Raw genomic sequence first — 6,681 nt, forward strand, 5'->3', positions numbered from 1 at the left:
AGCATACCTAGCTTGGCAAAATATATCTTTGAAAGCATACCTAGCTTGGCAAAATATATCTTTGAAAGCACATTTAGCTTTGCAAAATATATCTTTGAAAGCACACCTAGCTTGGCAAAATATATCTTTGAAAGCATACCTAGCTTGGCAAAATATATCTTTGAAAGCATACCTAGCTTGGCAAAATATATCTTTGAAAGCATACCTAGCTTGGCAAAATATATCTTTGAAAGCATACCTAGCTTTGCAGAATCTTTTTTGAAACTTTTGTGTCTGCAAAAGCAGAAATGAACTTTTTGATTTATCTTAATGATCAATGTAAGGTATTCTGTAATATATGGTTACAATTTGTTTGCAAAATTCACAAATACTGATTCTTTGTTGAAAGTTATCAGCTAATTTTTTTTCGAGAATGTTGTTATTGCAACTGTGCAAATTGTAGATTTGCATAAATTGTTTTGTTGTATATTTGTTAAAACAAATTTCCAAGTTGTATGTACTTGTATAAATGGTATGTTAAGTTTTGGGATCAATGTTGCTATTCGTGTTTGTGCCACATTTACTATGTGTCACTGTTTTCGTAATCGATGAGAACCAAGTTTTCTTCTTGCTAATCTATTGTTGTCCTGTCTCATTGTGTTTGTTACAAAGTGTCTTTGAAAGCACACCTAGCTTACAATGATTAATCTTTGAAAGCACACCTAGCTTACAATGATTAATCTTTGAAAGCACACCTAGCTTACTGTGGTATATCCTTGAAGCACGCCTAGCTTACAGTGTTATATCAAGGATATACCACTGCTTACTTTCAAAGCACACCTAGCTTACAGTGATATATCTTTGAAAGCACACTTAGCTTACAGTGATATATCTTTGAAAGCACACCTAGCTTACAGTGATATATCTCTGGAAGCACACCTAGCTTACAGTGATATATCTCTGGAAGCACACCTAGCTTACAGTGATATATCTTTGAAGGCACACCTAGCTTACAGTGATATATCTTTGAAAGCACACCTAGCTTACAGTGATATATCTCTGGAAGCACACCTAGCTTACAGTGATATATCTTTGAAGGCACACCTAGCTTACAGTTATATATCTCTGGAAGCACACCTAGCTTAGAGTGATATATCTCTGGAAGCACATCTAGCTTACAGTGATATATCTCTGGAAGCACACCTAGCTTACAGTGATATATCTCTGGAAGCACACCTAGCTTACAGTGATATATCTTTGGAAGCACACCTAGCTTACAGTGATATGTCATTGAAAGCGTGACTACATGTAGTTTAAAACAACATATCTTTGAAAGTACGCTAAAACTACAGTGTGCTTTCGATAATTTGGCATGTGCTATTTGCTATTTAATTATATTTTCTTTTTGTGTATATTTTAAGTTTTAAATTGCTTTCTTCTTTTCTCTACTAAAATAATCGGTGCTACAGTTGCAGAAAGCTGCAATAAAACTAGCAATTTTTTTGGAAGGATTTGACAAGCAAATTATATATTTTATTAAAGTGTTGAAATTAACCTTTATATCCACATTTCTGTCCTCAGTCTGAGGCCCCCAATGTCAATGACTGCCACTTAAATTCATGTTCTGTAGCTTAGGGGGTCAAATATTAGCACCTCTAACTTGCCCCCAATCCTGTACTTCACATAATTGCCGAGCATGTTTTGTATTTTGTAGTCTGAGAATTATTGTATTGATACAATTTATTTTGGAAAAGAATAATAGTAATTTTTTTCAACCTTTGGATAAAATGCATAAAACAGCAATGTAACTTTGTGCAAATGGCTGTTATAATCCAACATTATAAAAAAAAATAGTTAAATTAAAAAAAAATACTTGCAGTATGAAAAAAGTTGATAAATACATGTATGATATATTTTTTGTTCTTTTTTTTTAGATCAGGGTATGTAAATACACAGGTATTTAGCTCAAAGTTAAAGATGATTATTATAAAACAGATATTTGACAGTGACTTTTACATTTTTCCCCGACTTGGCTGCTACGAGATTTCATAGATTTTGTTCCCGGTTTGTCTGATTTTTTGGTGATATTGAGAAGAAAATCTAATTTAAAAAAAAACAAACTTTGGCATAAAAAACATTTAGATGAATTAGAGATTTCTTAAAAAAATTTAGATGACTTGGAGACAAGTATTCAATATTTAGATGGTAGTTTTTTGAATAGCAGAAAATAATTTTGACTTTACTTGACAACAATTTCTGAGTGAAAAACTCTGTATATACAATGCTCTTATTATATATATATATATATATATATATATATATATATATATATATATATATATATATATATATATATATATATTAAGGCACCCTAGCATGGGAATGATGATTTTTGAAATATTTTGTAAGTTAGGGGGTCAAACTATATATTGTGGCAATGTTGACATTGTTACCTATAATGAGTTATTTTATTGAAGTGTGAGGAATGTTAATTTTGAAGTTTCTTATCAACCGTCATAGAAATCTATAAATGACTTAAAATAAAAGTTTTTTAGCATTTTTATTTTTATTGCTATTGATAAAAGTGAAAAGTATCCCCAGCTTGCTGTTTATTTTTGTTAGACCCCCTAAATGACTGTAAATTACTTCATGTAGAGCTGATTCTTCTATATGTAAAGATTTAATTTAGTTATGTATTATATACATGTGAAATGCAGAACCAAAAATCTCTCGTACTGTAAAATAATTTATTTTAGCTGGAATTAATTTGCGCTGAAAAGGCATTTTGGTGTTTTGTGTGGAATTTATTTTCACTGATTTTTGATGAGTTGAATGTAAAATATAGGAAAAAAGGTATATTCACTGGATTTAATTTTCACTGAATCATTCCTTCAATGAAAATAGCGAAAATTAATTCCAAGCAAAAATCTCTTGAATAAACCGATATGTCTTTCTATGAAATAAATGTCATTACATCTATCGTATGCTTTGCATTTGAAAACTATTTACCCAAGTTAACCTTTTCACCACCAGTTCCCTCTTTTCATCACAAATGCACAATAATCTCATTTATAGTCTGCAATTTCTTTCAAAAGATTAGGACAAAAATAGCCAATTTTTTGAGTGAAAACTAAAAATTGGCTCAAATTTTGTCTGTTGGTTCAAAAATTAGGGTTCATTTCCAGAAATATTGAAGAAGATAGGAAAAAAGTGCAGAATTATTTGAGACAGACAGTCTGATGGTCTAAAGGTTAACATATAATCATGTTGTTTTTTTTAACAAGATTTTACGTGCAGTTTATTTTGTTCATTTCTCACAATTTTTTATGCTTGGTGTATTTTTTTTTTGGTTCACGGAAAAGCAGGGTGTATGTGTTTTTGTTTTATTTTACTGAAGTTTAAATACATTCTTAGTTTTTCTATTTCTATATGGGAAAGAAAAAACATGTTAACTATATTTAATAATAGCTGCCTGTGCCTGATTTATCTGAGAGTAATCTTGTTAACACAAAATCGTAAAAGACCAAGTTCGAATTTGAGTGATTTATTTGGTGTGAGACATTTGTGTATGCTGGCAAGAGACATCTTTGCTTACCAGTGTCTGTTTATGCAACCATTGCTTCATTACTATACCTTGGCACATCCTTTTTCAATGAATGTGTTTTAAAGTGCACCCTCTATGGCAAATCAACATCCTGCCATTTTTGTATACAAATTGTCATAAGCTACACTCTGATTGGCCCATATTTTACAGGCACATCCAATCATATTTATAGATAGAATTGGTGGAATCATGCACAAGTTTGTGGAAAGCATGTATATTGCATCTCGGATGATGAGCATGGGGAATTTTTTTAGCTGAGGGGTTCTTAAGATGAGAGAGTGACTTTCACTAGTATCCTAGGGAGTCACAGTGACTTCACTGTGGTCCGAGGGAGTCACAGTGACTTCACTGGGGTCCTAGGGAGTCACAACGTAAAATTCACAGATGAAAGTTATGTAATGTGTTGCTGTTGAAAATGTTTGCAAATTGATAATTACGACCATTTTGAAAGGTTCTAATTTCCAAAGTTTCTGTGATTCCCTGCCAATATATTTGCCGAATACATGTGTTAAATATAGTGTTGACATAAAATTCAACTTACCAGCCTTTAAAGATTTTTTTCTGCTTTATTTTGTTTATTTCATGTTTTACTTTTAAAATTGTAGTATAAAATTACCAACTAATTTAAATTGGTATTTAATTTCACATTTTTTCGTTAATGAATGGCCAGTCTGCAACCACATTGTCGAACATAATTATTTTAGTTTCTAGAAATCAAAACGATATAATGATAACTTCATTTTGAATAATGGATTGTGATTGGTTTTCATGGTTTCATAAAAATTTACAAACTTTTTGCTTTGTTTTTTGGGAAAGTTTTTTTTGAATTGCTATTTACATTATGCTATGTAAACCCACTGTAAATTTATTTTTTCTTCTTTTTACTAAGATTATTCAATGCCACAACAACTAGTTATATTCAGTGTTTATCATTGTTTAAATAATGCTTTCAAAAACATGCATTAAATGTTTATTTAGATCAACAAATCATGCTCTGTAACAAAAAACATTCTCCCCACTCTGCCATAGATGGCGCCCTTCATAACAAAAGTGCAAGGTGCAGGTTTTAAAGGTTTTAAATTAACACGATGAAGAGAAGCAAAACCAGTTACGTAGAATGTCAACAAAACTGGTTGTCAAAACTCTGCTTACTGTATTGTTTGTAGTGTATAACCCATCCACATATCGATGTACTTGCAAATACATTTACGTAGTTGTACTCTGAGTGAATTCATAGAGCTGTCTTGGGGACTATTGTATGTAATGTTTGATGGTCTGTATTTGCTTTTTCAGCCAGTATGAATGATGACGATTATTTCAGCTTCCCATTGAATTTTCCATTCTAACACATTTTAATAGTGACTTCACAGCATATGGATTCACTTCCTATCAGTCTCACTGCAGGTTGTAATAAGTCAAAACAAAGCAAAATCCTGGTAAATCCACATTTTTCTCACGATCAGCTCAAATTCAGATTATCAAAATAAATATATTCCTCATAAAGCTCTAAGAGTGCTCTCTGAGTGCAACTTAAGTGTTTCCAACCCCCTGCTGAGGCTTTTGAAAACACAAACTAGCATAGCTCTTGTATTCAGTTTCTAGATCCTGTTTGATTAATATGGTTCATTATTTATCATTAAAATTTAAAGAGTTATGCAATAGCATTCCTGATGTATCAGAAATCTGAATTAAATAAACTGTTACTGATAGATAAAACCCATTCTATTTTGAATTTATTTTGGCCCTATATGGATTTGGCAAAAATGGCTAGTAGAAATTTACCGTAGTACTCCATTCCTCAGCAGGGAGTCACTGTGCATAGTGATATTCAAAAACAACAATTTCTAGTTTCCATAGAAACAAGTGCTCTGTACATATCTTTATATCACAATAGTTATTGACTGCATTTTTTTGGAGACAATTTATTTTACTTTTGATATGATTGCTTTCTTTCACAGCTAATGTTCCTGGGGAATAAGAATACCTTATTTCTATAGAAACAAGTGCTTTGTACATATATCTTTTTTCACACTCTTTTTCTCAACTGCTTGCTTTTGAAACAAAATTTATTTTAGATTTAGGATGATTGCTTTCTTTCACAGCTGGTTTCTTTGCCAATCTAATTGGCACTGGATTTTTTTTTTCAATTTGGGTGAACTTGAGTTGTTCTGTTTCTTTATTCATTCTTAAATAAAGTATTCAAGTGGGATTACAAAAGTCTCTTGTTGAATGTGTGACAGTCAATAAAATGTTTCTGAAGGTAGAAGCCTACTCATAGTTTTTGAGAAATTGGTCATAAATCGCATGACAGTGTTCATTGGTCTATTAAGTAAAATCATGGAGCTAATGTCCATGGCACCATAAAATATCACTCTTTTGTGTGTTACAGTGACGTATTTTGAGAAACTTATCCTAATATTTTTCAAAAATCCTTATTTTTAGAACAATTCCCTAGAAAACAATGTTAAAGAAAAATTGCATCTTTTATAAAGCCAGATTTTTGAAGAATTGAGGACAACAAAAAGTACCCTGTCATTCACAATATATTATATCTTTCCACCAATGTAACCAGCCTACTATTTGAGATATGGCATAATATCTCTGCCATAGGAACCTATTTTACAAGCGTTACAATACTGTTAAAATGGCCACTATCCATTAAAATACAACTATCATTTTCTTGAATATTTTTCAATGAATATCCTTATATTTCCTGAAAGTACAATTTATTAGAAAATAAATAAATTCATAAGAAGGCTCCAGACACTCTTAAAGTTCCTTCTTAATAACCTGAACACCTCTGTAATCTGAACATTGATATTTGGATTTATAAACTGATCACCTCTGTAATCTGAACATTGATATTTGGATTTATAAACAGAACACCTTTGTAATTTGAACATTGATATTTGGATTTATAAACTGGTCACCTCTGTAATCTGAACATTGATATTTGGATTTATAAACTGAACACCTGTATAAACTGAACACCTTTGTAATCTGAACATTGATATTTGGATTTATAAACTGATTACCTCTGTAATCTGAACATTGATATTTGGATTTATAAACTGATCACCTCTGTAATCTGAACATTG

Source organism: Saccoglossus kowalevskii, chromosome 20 (genome assembly GCF_978046115.1).
Source record: "Saccoglossus kowalevskii chromosome 20, keSacKowa6.1, whole genome shotgun sequence".
In the NCBI taxonomy this organism is placed as follows: Eukaryota; Metazoa; Hemichordata; class Enteropneusta; family Harrimaniidae; genus Saccoglossus; species Saccoglossus kowalevskii.